Source organism: Euphorbia lathyris, chromosome 9, assembly GCF_963576675.1.
Source record: "Euphorbia lathyris chromosome 9, ddEupLath1.1, whole genome shotgun sequence".
NCBI lineage: Eukaryota > Viridiplantae > Streptophyta > Magnoliopsida > Malpighiales > Euphorbiaceae > Euphorbia > Euphorbia lathyris.
The window spans coordinates 23432096-23448404 of record NC_088918.1 but is presented as its reverse complement, the minus strand read 5'-3'; the positions used below and the strand labels follow the sequence as shown (position 1 = coordinate 23448404).

At 37.9% G+C, this 16309-nt stretch overlaps 1 long non-coding RNA gene across 1 annotated transcript; it reads right to left on the bottom strand.

Annotated features, from left to right (window-relative positions):
• Nucleotides 1–580: 580 nt before the first annotated feature.
• Nucleotides 581–1147, bottom strand: LOC136205569 (uncharacterized). Its single transcript, XR_010675991.1, has 3 exons — nt 1075–1147; nt 804–983; nt 581–703 (listed from the first exon to the last, which is right to left on the bottom strand). It is a non-coding gene; the product is annotated as an uncharacterized lncRNA (long non-coding RNA).
• Between the last annotated feature and the right edge of the window lie 15162 nt (nt 1148–16309).

Here is a 16309-nt window from a genome sequence, read left to right as displayed (position 1 = left end):
GATATAAATCAAACTATGCTAGAGCTTTCTCTCCTTCACCCCTATGGCCCTCCTCGCCTTCAGCGGCTCCCTCATCTCCTCCAGTGGGCGGATCTGCTTCAAGCGAATCCTCAACCCTCGAATCAGTAACCGCTTCAGAGGGCGGTACCTCTTGCTCAGGCTGAGAAAGGTCTTGTGGTGCCTCTTTTTCCGCGTTCTGAGTAGGGATCTCGCAGCTAATTGGAGGGTTCTGAAAACTCTGCCAATCTAAGAAGAGTACCTCATCCATATCAGCATCCTCGGCTTCCAGCTTGTCCCACTTCTCAGTTAGATCCTTTTCGGGGATGGGAACCTTGGGGCGGCTAAGTACTCGATCTGGATGCCCATGCTCATAAGCAGCATGAATTCGCTCCCCATACCAATAGATGCGAGCACCATCTTCGGCTAGAATCTCCTCAGCTTTCTTCTTTTGCATCTCTAGAGCCTCCTTGGATGAATTTAGATCATCAAGGACCTTTCGCAGCTCGTCGGACTTAGCCTGGAGGGATCTGTGAGCTTCCTCCTTCTCGCTCACAACCTTCTGACAAGCGCCTTCAAGAGCCTTTACCTTCCCTTGGACATCATCATAAAGCGACTTCTGAGTCGCCAATTCAGTACCAAGGTTCTCCAACTCTTTAGCGCGTTCAGCGTCCCTTAGGAGAGCACCCTCCGCGAAGTTAATAATCTACATAAAAGATGATTCGCAGATAATAAGAGCGGATAGAAATGTGCGGTTACTACAAATGCAAGATCCTTGAAAGAGAATATCACAAGTAACAATATACCTCTATGGCCCGCTTCTCAATCCCCTCCATAGCAGTAGGAAGCGGCACTTGCTCTCGCACGCGGGAAGCAGAGGGGAGTCGCCCAAGGACATTGCATATGGAAGAAACAATGTCCCTACACGAGAAGCTCACAGCCATGCCAAAGGTCCTAGTCCACCACCCGCTGATATCGGGAATTGGCTGCGAATGCATAAGAAGAAAGATCAGGAGAACAGCAAATAACTCATAAGGAAAAATTAACAACATAAAAAAGGGGAATAGATCAATATACCTCGTGGATTGGTGTACTGCTTTTTCCTTTGGACGAGGCGGATACAGGTGTACCGCCAACAGTGAGGGACACAGAAGCGTTTTTCTTTCTGGGACGAGAAGACTCTGTATCCGCAGTATTCTTCTGCTTCCTAGTTAAGGGAAGGTCCTCGGAAGCAGAAGCTGGACCTTGTGAAATGGAGGCCCTTACGGGAGAAGCCGCCTCGATAGAAGTAATCGCCCCTCCAGGAGAATTCGCATCTGCGACTGAAGTGTTTCCCTCCATTCGCGTCTTCCTTCTCGCTAGGGCTTTAGCCTCCCGATCTGCAGCGAGTTGAGATAAAGGATCACCCCTGCAAAGGGTTAAAAGAAATCATCAACTTGGAAATAAAAAGTACCTTGTACAAAAACGCGATAAGGGATATAGACAACGTGATCCCCCTCGCGATAGGCGATCGCCACTCGGCTCCTTAACATGTGGAAAGCCTGATCATATGTCCATACAAAGGGAGGAGTACCCTTCAAAAACTTGATCACAGCGGATTCTTCCTCGCTGGGGTAACCGAAGTTCAAACTCTTTACATTTGGTCGGCCCCAACGGCGAAGGAAGTTCGGATTCCCTTCGTGAAACTTGATGAAGAAATAAGATCGGTCCCACTCGCGGATTTTGTCCAGCTTCTCGTCAAAACCATAGTAACCGCTCTAACGGATGAAAGTAAAATACCCCGCCGAACTTTTGAAATGATGAAGCTTAGAGAAAATTTTGAGCGAGAAGGGAACCTCCAGACAATCCGCCAGAAATTTGTCCAGAGTTAAATCGTCCCATCCATTGGGATGCAACTGACCGGGTGCGATTCCGTAACCGCCAAGGATGGAGGCAACCTCATCCGCCAGCGGATACGTGAAGCCGCAGATGATCTGCGCGACGAAAATGGTGAAATACCCCTTTGGGTAGTCGCCCGGTCCTTTATCCTCCCCGGGAATAAGGGTTTCGAGGCCTTGGAGCCAAGGATACTGCTCCCGCAAATCGTCAATTGTCTCTTGACAAACTAGACTTCCCGACCTGTCCTTCTTCGGTAATAAACGGGGGGTTGGGACAGGTGGCGGAATCAACTTTTTAGGGTCAAAACCTAGGCCCTCATCGGTTGTATTTGCCAGGTGGAGGAAGTCGGCGGGATGAGAATCAGACCCAGGAGAGCTGGTTGAAGCTTCATCAACCATCTCCTCAACCTCATGGGAGACCTCGCGGACGTAATTTTCATCGAATGGTACGAAGTCGAGGTCAGGGTTCGACATATTGATGAAGGAAAATGAACAGAAGTAAAGAATCGAGCGAGGTACAAATTCTGGAAAGGAACACTTACATATGAAAGACGACACAGAGAAGAACGGACGCAAAAAGGTTGATGCCGGAAGAGAAACGACGCAAAAGGTGGATGCCGGAAAAGAAACGACGGGAAAGGGAAAGTCACAATTTTTGAAATTTGAAAATCCAGACAAAAACGAAGAGTCTCCTATAAAAAAGACCCTAAATGGCTCTTGCCAAACTAAGGGGGAGGCATGTGATGACCCGCGAAGCCAAACCGGGCCGAATTCATTACACGGGCCCAGCCCATACTTAGATCCATGGTCTAAGATGGGATGGGATCCGAATAGAGGAAGCGGGTGAAGTGAGTAACCGCCCCGAATTCCTAAATGGAGCACTAAAACTCCCACTCAGGACAAACGATACCACGTTTGTTGCCACGAAAGCCACGAGAGGGGGCATGACCTAAAAAGGAGTAACCGCCCTCGGAACATGGCCTGGAAGGGGTAACCGCCCTCGGCGGTTACTTAAGAACACTTATAAAAAGCCCTAAGGCCAAAGGGGGAAAGGTACATTCACATTTTTCCCACAATACTATTGTCAATTTACCAACCCTCCTACAAAAACTGACTTGATCATCGGAGAGTTTTCCCGGAGATCCTGTCTCCGGTTCTGTTTTGCAGGTAACTACGGCAGAGATCATCAAATCGGATCCAGCAAGTTATCACTGATATTTCAAACTTCATCTTAATCTTTCGTTTTGCCTGATTCCGTCTAGAAACCCGTTTCACAAGTCATTCTTTCTGACCATAAATCATTTTTTACATATTTTTCCCACCTTTTTCGTTTGCACGGTCCTGAGCATTTAAAGTTCATTTTTTCCCCTGATTCTTACATAAACTCATTCTTGACTTCCTGAGTTTCATTTTTCCCTTTTGATTTACCCAATTTTGTGTTCGAATATGGGTCATCTGAAGTTTAATCCAAATCCTCCCTAACTTTTGTTAGTTGTATCACCCTCAATCTGACTAGATATTGTTCGAATCAAACACCCGTAAACGAAGTCAGCTCCATTCTCTGGCAACCGTTCGTGGTGTTCATGAATCCAAAGTCGACGTCAATCCAACGCCTCACTGAGATAGCCAACTGTTGTTCTGAGTTTGTCGTTTGAATTTTCAATTTTATTTCCTTTATTGTGCATATTACAATTCAATTACTTCACATGTTATTAACTTGTATCTATTTAATGCTTACTTGTTTAGCCATTTTGATATAGGTTTATTTCCATTATAATTATTGGTTATTAAATATTTGTATTCAGACTCGTTCATTATTAATAAAAATAACCATTTTTTCACCAAATCTTATATCGATTTTGCACTTTTATTTTCCTTTATTTGCTCGTCTTTTATTTATCCATAATATCTTAAACAAATTAACTATCTAGCAAAGTTTATAATGACGCTAGAGACCCAAGATGAACTTTTTCAATCTTTGTATCATTCACTAATCGTTTCGTTTAGATTTCAAGTTTTGGCGCGTAAAATGCATAAACTTAACCCACATTAATTGAGTATTAATTTCTCTGACACACTCGCATCAAAACCACATGTGACAAGGTTGAAATAGCATTATTTACAAAATATTGCCAACAGACAGCATTAACCAAAGATTTTGTTTTTGACTGGCTGCAAAGACAATTGAAAGTGACACTCTACTTCTTTTTATTCTTCACCAAAACCTAATGCATATTCACTCCTAAGTGGGTTTTTTTCTTCCTTCCTTCCCTCTTCTTTCTCATTAAAATGGAGTTGAAAACCCTTCTCAAAGGCCTCACCATCTACCTAATTTTTTTAAAAATCATTTTGAGGCTCTTGATTTATTTTTATTTTTTATGCATTATTTTTATTCTAATGAGCAAAAATTCAACTTTAAACATAAATTTGGTTAATAAAATATTTTTTGAAAATTATAAATTTACTTGAATAACATATTTAAAACTAAGTTGATAATGTAATTCTCATGATTAAATAGAAAAAATCCATTGTTACAAAAAAAAAATGAAATAATCCATTAATTTTGGTTTTGACAATATTAACCAAATATTTTGTTTTTGACAAGAGTGCAAAGACCATTGACAGTGACACTCTTTTCCCTTTCCCTTTCCCTCTTTTTCTTCACTAACACCCACATGCATTCAATCTTAAGTTATTTTCTTCTACCTTCCTTCTCTCTTCTCTTCCATGTAAAATGGATTCGAAAACTCATCTCAAAGGGCTCATCATCATCTAACTAATTTTTTCAAAAACCATTTTGAGGCTCTTGATTTTTTAATGCATTATGTGATTGATTTTTTATTTGCGCACGCAAATTTTGAATTTTTTTCGTCAAATTAAGCTCCTAATGAGCAAAAAAAAAAATCGCCTCTAAACATAAAATTCGGAAATATTATTTAAAAATTATAAATTTAACTGTTTGAAACAGTTTTATATACATATAAAGGGGAACTATAAAAACATTTTTACAAACTTTATAAAACTGTAATTTCAAACAAAAGATTAAAATAAATAACATATTTAAAATTTGGCTGCGACATTTGGAACTTTGCTACCAAATGGTGGTTGTGATAACTCACATCTACCACGAAGAGAATTGTGTTGTAGACTCCTTGGCTGCTACAGGATCACCGCTCCAAATTTGATTTGGTGGCACGATCAACATCTGCTTTCTGTCAACCTTTTATTTTTTATGACCTGTGTAACATTGCACATTTACGCTCTTTTTAACTTCTCCCTTTCTATTCATTTATTTAATATAGTTCGGTTTTGTTAGGGAGGCGTTAGGGGGGTGCCAACCTATTTCGGATGTCCAAATGCTTTTCCCGGCTTCATCCTTGTCTTTATTAAAAAAAATATATATTTAAAATTAAGCTAATAATGTAATTCTCACAATTAAACGGAAACAACCCATTGTTCCCAAAAAGCCGTTGTTACCAAATATAAAAACGGAAACAATACATTGTTACCAAAAAAACAATCCATTAATTTTGTTTTTGACAGTTGTAACCACACAAGGGTTATTTGAAAGTGTATTTGCTTAATTAACTCAAGGGTAATACAAGTATTTATATACAAACCATAATTAAATCCCAACTACTTATTCCCCAACTACTTCCTTAAATGCCAACTACTATCTACATCTAATTAATACTGTAACACTCCCCCTCAAGCTGGAGCATAGATATTTATCATGCCCATCTTGTTACAAATGTAATTGACTCGAGTTCCTGGTAAAGCCTTGGTGAACACATCTGCTAATTGACTTCCGGTTCTGACATGTGGAGTTGTGATTGTACCATCCTCCAACTTCTCTCGAGTAAAATGACAGTCGACTTCTATATGCTTTGTTTTTTCATTAAACACATAGTTATTTCAATATAGATAGCTGCTTTATTATCACAATATAACTTCATTGGTTTTATCTGGTCAAACCCAATTTCGCCAAGTAGACGACGTAACCACACAAGTTCACATGTAGCCTGTGCCATAGCTCGATATTCAGATTCTGCACTGGATCTAGAAACTACACTTTGCTTCTTACTCTTCCATGAAACAAGATTTCCCCCAACAAATACACAGTACCCAGTAGTAGAGCGACTGTCTGACAGATCTCCAGCATAGTCTGCATCGGTGAAGCCTTCTGCGATATGATGTCAATGATTTTGATATAACAAGCCTCGTCTAGGAGCTCCCTTTAGATACCTCAGGATGCGAGTAACTGCATCCCAATGCGTTGTCCTAGGTGAGGACATGAATTGACTTACCACACTCACAGGAAATGAAATGTCAGGACGAGTAATTGTGAGGTAATTCAGTTTGCCAACAATTCTCCTGTATTTCTCAGGTTCTTTGAGTAAGTCACCATCATCAGACTTCAACTTCACATTGGGCACCATTGGAGATCACAAGTCTTTCCCTCAATTAGACCTGCATCTTTCAACATATCTAAATAGTATTTTCTCTGATTTAAACAAATTCCTTTCCTACTGCGAGATACCTCTATTCCCAAGAAGTATTTCAAAGGACCAAGATCCTTTGTCTGGAAGCAAGTACCAAGGAACTCCTTCAACTCCTTAATTCGAGCAACATCACTTCCTGTAATTATGATATCATCAACATACACAACCAGTAGAATGCATCCAGAGCTAGAACTGAAGTAGAAAACAGAGGAATAATATGCACTTCTGTGTAAGCCGAATTCCATTACTGCGGCACTGAATTTACCAAACCATGCACGGGGAGATTGCTTCAAACCATACAGAGACTTTCTTAATCTACACACCTTTCCAGACTCCCCCTGAGCAACAAAGCCAGGAGGTTGCTCCATATAAACCTCTTCATTTAGGTCACCGTGCAAGAAAGCATTTTTAACGTCCAATTGATGAAGCTCCTGTTGGGGTTTAGTGTCCTATAGACAATCGTTCTAGGATATGAACTAAATATAAATGAAGTGTTCTTTATGTCTTTTGTTTTAATAAGATATGGTTTCATAACTATATAAAGGCAACCTTTTTTTAAGAACTAAATAAGTCTAATAAAAGGAAATCTCTAAGTTTGTTTAAAGTGGTTATAAAGTGTTCATACAAGCATGAAGTGAGACGAAACTTTATAATAAACTAATAAACTTAAAACCACCCCAAGTCAAGTAATATGTTTAGAAAAGGATTGACATATCACTGTTGAGACTTGCATGTAACAATGTCTTCTGTCAAGACAGAGAGCTGATCTCACAAACTTCAGATATCCAGATAATCTGGACAGTTGCATGGATCCAATGAAAGGGAGTTCATTAGGATTGGGGACCTGACTTGAGATAACAGGATGGGTAGATTTATCCTTGTCACCTGTTCATCTCATTGGTATTAATAGGTATAAGTAATCCTAAGACTCAAAGGAATGTTAATTAGTGATTCTGGATTACGGAATGTGATGCTTTGATCCTATTGTAACAGGATCCATAACAGAGATGACTCTGGGGTGTGAACGGCAGACGTTGGGTATCACAGGAAGTAATTGCAGGATAGTTATACATTGGATTGAGCATTTGTCACTCCCGATAAATGGGAGATACGTCCAAGGATCGCTTGTGGAAGACTTGACTCTAAATCCTTGCAAGGTGATAGCTTAAGACTTGAAATACAGATTTCACTTAACCTATCTAATTGGAGTTGACTCGGCCAGTACAAGTAAAACGAACGTCTCGCTATATGTGACTTGACATTATCCATAGTCATAAGATTCAGTTCAAGGATGTAGTTGATAAAGGATCGAATTATACTGTAACTAATACGGAAGGGTCAACGACAGAATCAACCTGTCTTCTTATAGTTCTGGGGGAATGTTTCGGATTTGCTAATCACATTTTGCGCACGCATTCCATTATGCAGAGATTAAATATAATTCTGAGAAAATTAATTTAATAGTTGCATACGACTAGAAGTAATAAGAACCTAATGGGTCACACATAAGACTTGGAGCCCAAAAGAGAAACATATGTTAATTAATTGATGGAAGCCCAACTGAGTCCACTAAGGCCCAGTAAGTGAGGGGGGCGATTTTATGTATATAAAATACATAAATAATTAATTTGATTTTTAACAATTCTAATTAGATTATGATTGTGAATTAAATTAATTAAAGGACAAATAAGTTAGGAGGTTTAATGAGATTAAAATTGCTTCTATTATTATCCTGTCAGGTTATTATTATTATCTTTATAGTTAGATATAATTATAGATAATAACTAATAAGAATTTTATTCCAAATTAAATTCTTATTCAGTAACCTAATTCTATCTAACTAGGGTTTAGATACAAGAGAGTATATATACCCCCCTTACATGAGAATTTCGGCCAACCCTAGTGTACCGAAGAGAGAGAATTTCGACCCCCTAGTTGAGGACGAGATCATTCACCGCTTCCTTCCGATTTGATCGATTTTCATCTCTTTCTTTTATTCCTTGATCTTGTGTTGATTAATTAGAGGCAATCTATTCTTGATTGCTTTTACACGGTTGAGTTCTAACTTGTTTTGAATTGTGTTTTTGTCTTGTGCTCGGGAACTCGAAGTAAGAGTTGTGGGCACTTCGATTGCAACGGTAGATAGAATTTCTAAAAGGTATTTCCTTCTATCCCTCTTTCTATGAAATAACGGTTAACGGATCTTGGGTTAATGGAAAAAGGTTAAAATTTTATATTTCCGATGCCAAACGATTGCCTATTTTCCTTCAGTGGTATCAGAGCCTGCGTTAAATCCGTTATTTCATATATGAAAATTAAAAGGTTTTTCGATCAGATTGAATGAATATTTATAGTTAGGTTAATTAACGAAACTGTTTTGATTAATTAATTCTAAAGATAAATAAGTTTTAATTAATTGTTAATTAAAATAGATTATGTATATGTTCCTAATTGTTTTGGTTGATAATCATTATAATAAAAACTATTAGTTTTATAGTTAGATTGATAAAAGTTAGTTTTATTAATCCTAAAGATAAAATAGAAAATCTTTGAAAGGTTTTTCTATTTTTTGAAAATCGTTTTAAAACCGTTTTAATACTGATATATATATATATATATATATATATATATATATATATATATATATATATATATATAATAAAAAAGGGGGACAGTAGTCCAGGTTGCGCCGCGAGGCAGCAACCCGAACTACCGTTCACGGTTGCTGCCTCACGGCAGCAACCGTCCAGCGACTGGACGTCGCTGCCGTAAGGCAGCAGCGTATTAAGGTCTCGGGCCCCCTTTCGTGGGCCCGACACGAGGGAAACCCTATTTTGTTTAAAACCGTTTTAAAAATAAAACAGTTTTAAATATATATATATATATATATATATATATATATATATATATATATATATATATATATATAAGTTTCAGAAATTAACAGTTTTCTGTTTTGATTATCGAATGAAAAATTTATTTAAAAGTTTGTTTTACCTATTTGTAAATCAAAAGTATTAAATGAATTAAAATCAAAATAATTGGGACATGCATAAATAAAGTTTTGTATAGTTGTATTAATCTAATAGGTTAATATAGAAGATACGAAACTAATAGAATTAAAATTGGATGAAAGTTAATTTGATGAGTTAATGTGATTAACCTAAGTATTTTATGTAATCAACCAATTAAATTTATTTAATTGAGTCTATGTATGTTTGGAGTTATGGACATATTTGGACCCTCTATTTAGTCTTTTGGTATTTTTGAAATAGGGTCTGCGAGTCCTGCCTATCTACTATCTATTGTAATTTCTCCTCTCATCTAATTCCCTTCAAGTTAATTGAAGTTTTCTTTAGTAGTATAGAAATTAATATGTAATTTCAAGGCGCCATGGAGAAGACGGAGGACCTAAAGAGAAATATGTAATAGTTAGTATTTCCCTAGGTTTGGCCTTTTTATTCCGTCTCTGGCTCGACGGAATAATTTAGATAATATGTCCATAACACCAATGTATGTGTCTGATGTATGCTAAAGCAAATAAAGACTAAGTTAGATTATGAGACTTAAAATAAAAATCCCTCACTAATTAAAAGTTAAGTAAATAAGCAAGTTATTAAAATCGGTTGCCCCTCCCTAATATTATAATTCAGCCGGCAGTACTGGGGGCCTTTGGGTTGTTGAGCAAACTCAAGCTCGGGGTCTTATGGTAACACCTGAATTATCGAAAATCGTTCTTTCATGAATATGGGGTAATACTTAAATTAGATGATGATAATTGGATGAGCAAACTCATGTTATCATAAACTAATGGGAAATATGGTTGGGATTAATATGAATAGCATATTAGTTACTAATGTGGTTAGTAACCCAATAACCTAGGAATCACATTAAAGATGTGATTGTTTACATGAATCTACCTAACAAATGAGACTAGCTTGTTGAGCAAACTCAAGGTGAAATCTCAGGAGTTAGGATCCTAGCTCACTAAAGGATTTGTGAAATTTTTCGAATTAATATGGAGGGCTATTAATTTGGCAAAATAGTGGGAGCAATCTAAAATGAACTAAAAGACCTATAATTTTAGATTGATGTACTTTAAAGCAAATGAATAACATACGTTTACTGTTTCTCACTCTCAGGTTAAATTAAAACACTCTTAAAATCATGACTAAAACTAATCTGCAAAATATACTTACCGATAACAAGTTGAACGGTTCAAACTTCACCGACTGGTTTCGTAACCTCAAAATCGTTTTGAAGTTAGATAAGATAGGGTACGTACTTGATACATCGATACCCCCTATCCTAGCTGATGATGCTCCCATCGAAGAGATTGATGCTTACCAGAAGCACAAGGCTGATGACGATCATGCGGGATGCATCATACTTGCATCGATGACACCGGAATTGCAAAGGCAACATGAGGAAATGGATGCCTATTCCATCGTCATGCACCTAAAGGAGTTGTTTGGGAAACAGACTAGGTGCGAACGCTACGAGATATCAAAATTGCTATATCGTTGCAGGATGCAAGAGGGCACATCTGTAATGACACATTGTGTCAAGATGATTGGCTATATTACCAAGCTTTCTAGTATTGGATTCGCGATGGATAACGAACTAAGCATAGACTTAATTCTTCAATCCCTCCCAGAGAGTTATTCACAGTTCATCATGAACTACCAGATGAATGACTTGCAAACCTCTCTTGAAGAGCTAGCAAATATGCACAAGTCAGTTGAGCCCAATATGAAGAAAGACAAGGCAATACCGGCTCTTGTCATAGAGGGATCAAAGAAGAGGAAGGGGAATTTTCCCAATCCTAAACATCCCAAGAAAGGCAAGAGGGTCATGCCCACTAGAGCTAAGGGAAAGGAAGTGAAGAAGCCCAAAGGAGAGTGCCACTTCTGTGGTAAAGACGAGCATTGGAGAAGGAATTGCAAGGAGTACCTAGCCTCCCTCAAGAAGGGAAAAGACGGTGCTTCAACATCTGGTATGTTTTATATTGAAATAAATACAATTTCACAGTCTGAATCTTGGGTACTTGATACCGGATGTGGATCTCATATTTGTACAAATATACAGGAACTAAATCGGACTAAGGAATTGAAGAAAGGAAGCATAAACTTGCGAGTAGGAAATAGAGCAAGAGTTGCCGCCCTCGCTGTTGGAGATTATGCTTTAAGTTTTCCCTCTAGGCTTGTAATAGAATTAGGGAACTGTTTGTATGTTCCAGAAATGTCCATAAACATTATTTCTATTAGCCATCTTGTTGACGACGGTTTTCATATTTCAATAAAAGACAAACGTTGCAAGTTTTATAGAGATGGGATTTTCTATTTTTCAGGAATATCACAAAATGGGATTTATGTGCTAGATGACAAAATTTATGTATTCGCAATTGATACCAAAAGACATAAGCTAGATAATTCAACTTACTTGTGGCATTGTCGTTTAGGCCATATAAACAAAAGACGCATGCTTAAGCTACATCAAGTTGGGCTTATAGATTCAATTGATTCTGAATCATTGGAAACATGCGAAGCATGTTTAAAAGGTAAAATGACAAAGACACCCTTTAGCAATAAAGGTGAGTGTGTATCAGACACTCTAGGATTAATACATTCAGATGTATGCGGTCCTATGTCAGTCCAAGCAAGAGGAGGATTCAGATACTTCATAAGCTTCATAGACGACCATACCAGATATGGTTATGTTTACTTAATGAAGCACAAGTCCGAAGCTTTTGAGAAATTCAAATGCTTCAAGAATGAAGTAGAAAATCAATTAGGAAAGAAAATAAAGATACTTCGATCCGATCGAGGTGGCGATATCTTTCAGATGATTTTCTGAATTATCTAACTGAATATGGGATATGCTCACAATGGACACCTCCCTATACACCACAACACAATGGTGTATCCGAAAGGAGGAACCGTACCTTACTAGATATGGTACGATCTATGATGAGCATAGCATGACTTCCAAAGACATTCTAGGGCTATGCCTTAGAAACTTCCCTCTTCACCCTAAATCGAGTACCAACTAAATCCGCTAGTTCCACACCATATGAATTGTTCGTTGGTAGAAAACCCATATTCTCATTCATGAGAGTATGGGGTTGTTCATCATTTGTCAAACGCTTAGCGTCAGACAAACTGGATTCTAAATCTGATAAGTGTTTCTTCATTGGATACCCTAAGGAAACTGTAGGGTATTACTTCTATCATCCAGATGATCAGAAAGTAATAGTATCCAAGCACGCAACCTTCTTGGAGAAAGAGTTTCTCGAAGAAACAGAAAAGGGAAGCATGATTGAACTTGATGAAGTTCAAGAAGAAGAAACACCGACTGAAACAACAGAGGCGGTTGAGGAACCCGAAGCAGTCCCATTGGATGAGACTCAAATGGCACCCATTCGTTGATCACAAAGAGTTTGTGAACTCCCAATTAGATATGGTTTTCTAGTGGGAGATGATGATGAGGTTCCCATGTTAGACGACGAACCCGAAAACTACGAAGAGGCTCTTACCAGTCCAGATTCTAAAGCATGGCTCGAGGCCATGGATTCCATGTACACCAACCAAGTGTGGACTTTGGTTGATCCACCCAAAGGGATAAAACCCATTGGGTGCAGGTGGATCTTCAAAAAGAAGACTGACATGGATGGAAAGGTTAGCACCTACAAAGATAGGTTAGTAGCGAAAGGATATCGTCAGAAACAAGGAATTGATTATGACGAAACTTTCTCTCCTGTGGCTATGTCCAAATCAATCAGAATAATGCTCGCTATTGCCGCTCACTATGATTACGAGATTTGGCAAATGGATGTGAAAACAGCTTTCCTAAATGGAAACCTGCTTGAGGATGTATATATGATGCAGCCTGAAGGTTTCATATCAAAGGATGCAAACTAGGTTTGCAAACTACAGAGATCCATTTATGGACTCAAGCAAGCATCTAGAAGCTGGAACAAGCGTTTTGACGAAACCATAAAACAATTTTGTTTCGAACAAAATTGCGAAGAAGCTTGCATTTACAAGAAAACAAGTGGGAGCTGAGTTGCATTTCTAATATTATATGTGGACGATATATTATTAATGGGAAATGATATAGCTCTGCTACAGTCGGTGAAAGTATGGTTATCAGGTAACTTCTCCATGAAAGACCTTGGTGAAGCAGCTTATATACTTGGTATAAAGATCTACAGAGATAGATCAAGAAGACTGCTTGGTCTTTCACAGGCTACATACATTGAAAAGGTGCTAAAGCGGTTTAGCATGCTTGAATCGAAACGAGGTAACTTACCCATGGTATATGGAGTAAAGTTAAGCAATCATCAATGTCCTAAAACCGAAGATGATAAGAAACGCATGGCTGTAATCTCGTACGCCAGCGCAATCGGTTCGATTATGTATGCTATGCTATGCACTAGACCTGACGTAGCGTTCGCGTTAAGTATAACGAGTCGTTATCAAGGTAATCCTAGAGACGAGCATTGGAATGCCATCAAGAACATTCTTAAGTACTCGAGAAGGACTAAAGACATGTTCCTAGTGTACGGAGAAGTGGATCTGAAAATAGAAGGATTTTCAAACGCTAGTCATCTCACAGATGAGAACGATTTTAGATCCCAATTAGGATACCTGTTTATCTTGAATGGGGGCGCGGTCAGTTGGAAGAGTTCCAAGCAGGGAAGCGTAGCTTTCTCTACGACCGAGTCAGAGTACATCGCTGCTGCGGAAGCAGCAAAGGAAGCGGTTTGGATTAAGAAGTTCATTACTGAACTTGGTGTGGTGCCTGACATTGTAAATCCCATTACACTGTACTGTGATAACAATGGAGCCATTGCACAAGCAAAGGAACCACGGTCTCATAATGCATCCAAGCATTACCTAAAGCGATACCACATTGTAAGAGAGATTGTGGCAAGAGGAGATGTGAGAATAGAAAGAGTACCTACTGAGGACAACGTTGCATATCCGTTGACAAAGCCCTTAGCCCAGAAAGTACATGATCGTCATCTAAGTTCTACTGGGATAAGTTGTAGAAACAATTGGCTTTAGTCCAAGTGGGAGTATGTTGGGGTTTAGTGTCCTATAGACAATTGTTCTAGGATATAAACTAAATATAAATGAAGTGTTCTTTATGTCTTTTGTTTTAATAAGATATGGTTTCATAACTATATAAAGGCAACCTTTTTTAAGAACTAAATAAGTCTAATAAAAGGAAATCCCTAAGTTTATTTAAAGTGATTATAAAGTGTTCATACAAGCATGAAGTGAGATGAAACTTTATAATAAACTAATAAACTTAAAACCACCCCAAGTCAAGTAATATGTTTAGAAAAGGATTGACATATCACTGTTGACACTTGCATGTAACAATGTCTTCTGTCAAGACAGAGAGCTGATCTCACAAGCTTCAGATATACAGATAATCTGGACAGTTGCATAGATCCAATGAAAGGGAGTTCATTAGGATTGGGGACCCGACTTGAGATAACAGGATGGGTAGATTTATCCTTGTCACTTGTTCATCTCATTGGTATTAATAGGTATAAGTAATCCTAAGACTCAAAGGAATGTTAATTAGTGATTCTGGATTACGGAATGTGATGCTTTGATCCTGTTGTAACAGGATCCATAACAGAGATGACTATGGGGTGTGAACGGCAGACATTGGGTATCACATGAAGTAATTGCAGGATAGTTATACATTGGATTGAGCATTTGTCACTCCCGATAAATGGGAGATACGTCCAAGGATCGCTTGTGGAAGACTTGACTCTAAATCCTTGCAAGGTGATAGCTTAAGACTTGAAATACAGATTTCACTTAACCTATCTAATTGGAGTTGACTCGGCCAGTACAAGTAAAACGAATGTCTCGCTATATATGACTTGACATTATCCATAGTCATAAGATTCAGTTCAAGGATGTAGTTGATAAAGGATCGAATTATACTGTAACTAATACGGAAAGGTCAACGACAGAATCAACTTGTCTTCTTATAGCTCTGGGGGAATGTTTCGGATTTGCTAATCACATTTCGCGCACTCATTCCGTTATGCAAAGATTAAATATAATTCTGAGAAAATTAATTTAATAGTTGCATACGGCTAGAAGCAATAAGAACCTAATGGGTCACACATAAGACTTGGAGCCCAAAAGAGAAACAGATGTTAATTAATTGATGGAAGCCCAACTGAGTCCACTAAGGCCCAGTAAGTGAGGGGGGCGATTTTATGTATATAAAATACATAAATAATTAATTTGATTTTTAACAATTCTAATTAGATTATGATTGTGAATTAAATTAATTAAAGGATGAATAAGTTAGGAGATTTAATGAGATTAAAATTGCTTCTATTATTATTATCCTGTCAGGTTATTATTATTATCTTTATATTTAGATATAATTATAGATAATAACTAATAAGAATTTTATTCAAAATTAAATTCTTATTCAGTAACCTAATTCTATCTAACTAGGGTTTAGATACAAGAGAGTATATATACCCCCCTTACATGAGAATTTCGGCCAACCCTAGTCTACCGAAGAGAGAGAATTTCGACCCCCTAGTTGAGGACAAGATCATTCACCGCTTCCTTCCGATTTGATCGATTTTCATCTCTTTCTTTTATTCCTTGATCTTGTGTTGATTAATTAGAGGCAACCTATTCTTGATTGCTTTTACACGGTTGAGTTCTAACTTGTTTTGAATTGTGTTTTTGTCTTGTGCTCGGGAACTCGAAGTAAGAGTTGTGGGCACTTCGATTGCAACGGTAGATAGAACTTCTAAAAGGTATTTCCTTCTATCCCTCTTTATATGAAATAACGATTAACGAATCTTGGGTTAATGGAAAAATGTTAAAATTTTTATATTTCCGCTGCCAAACGTTTGCCTATTTTCCTTCAGCTCCCAAT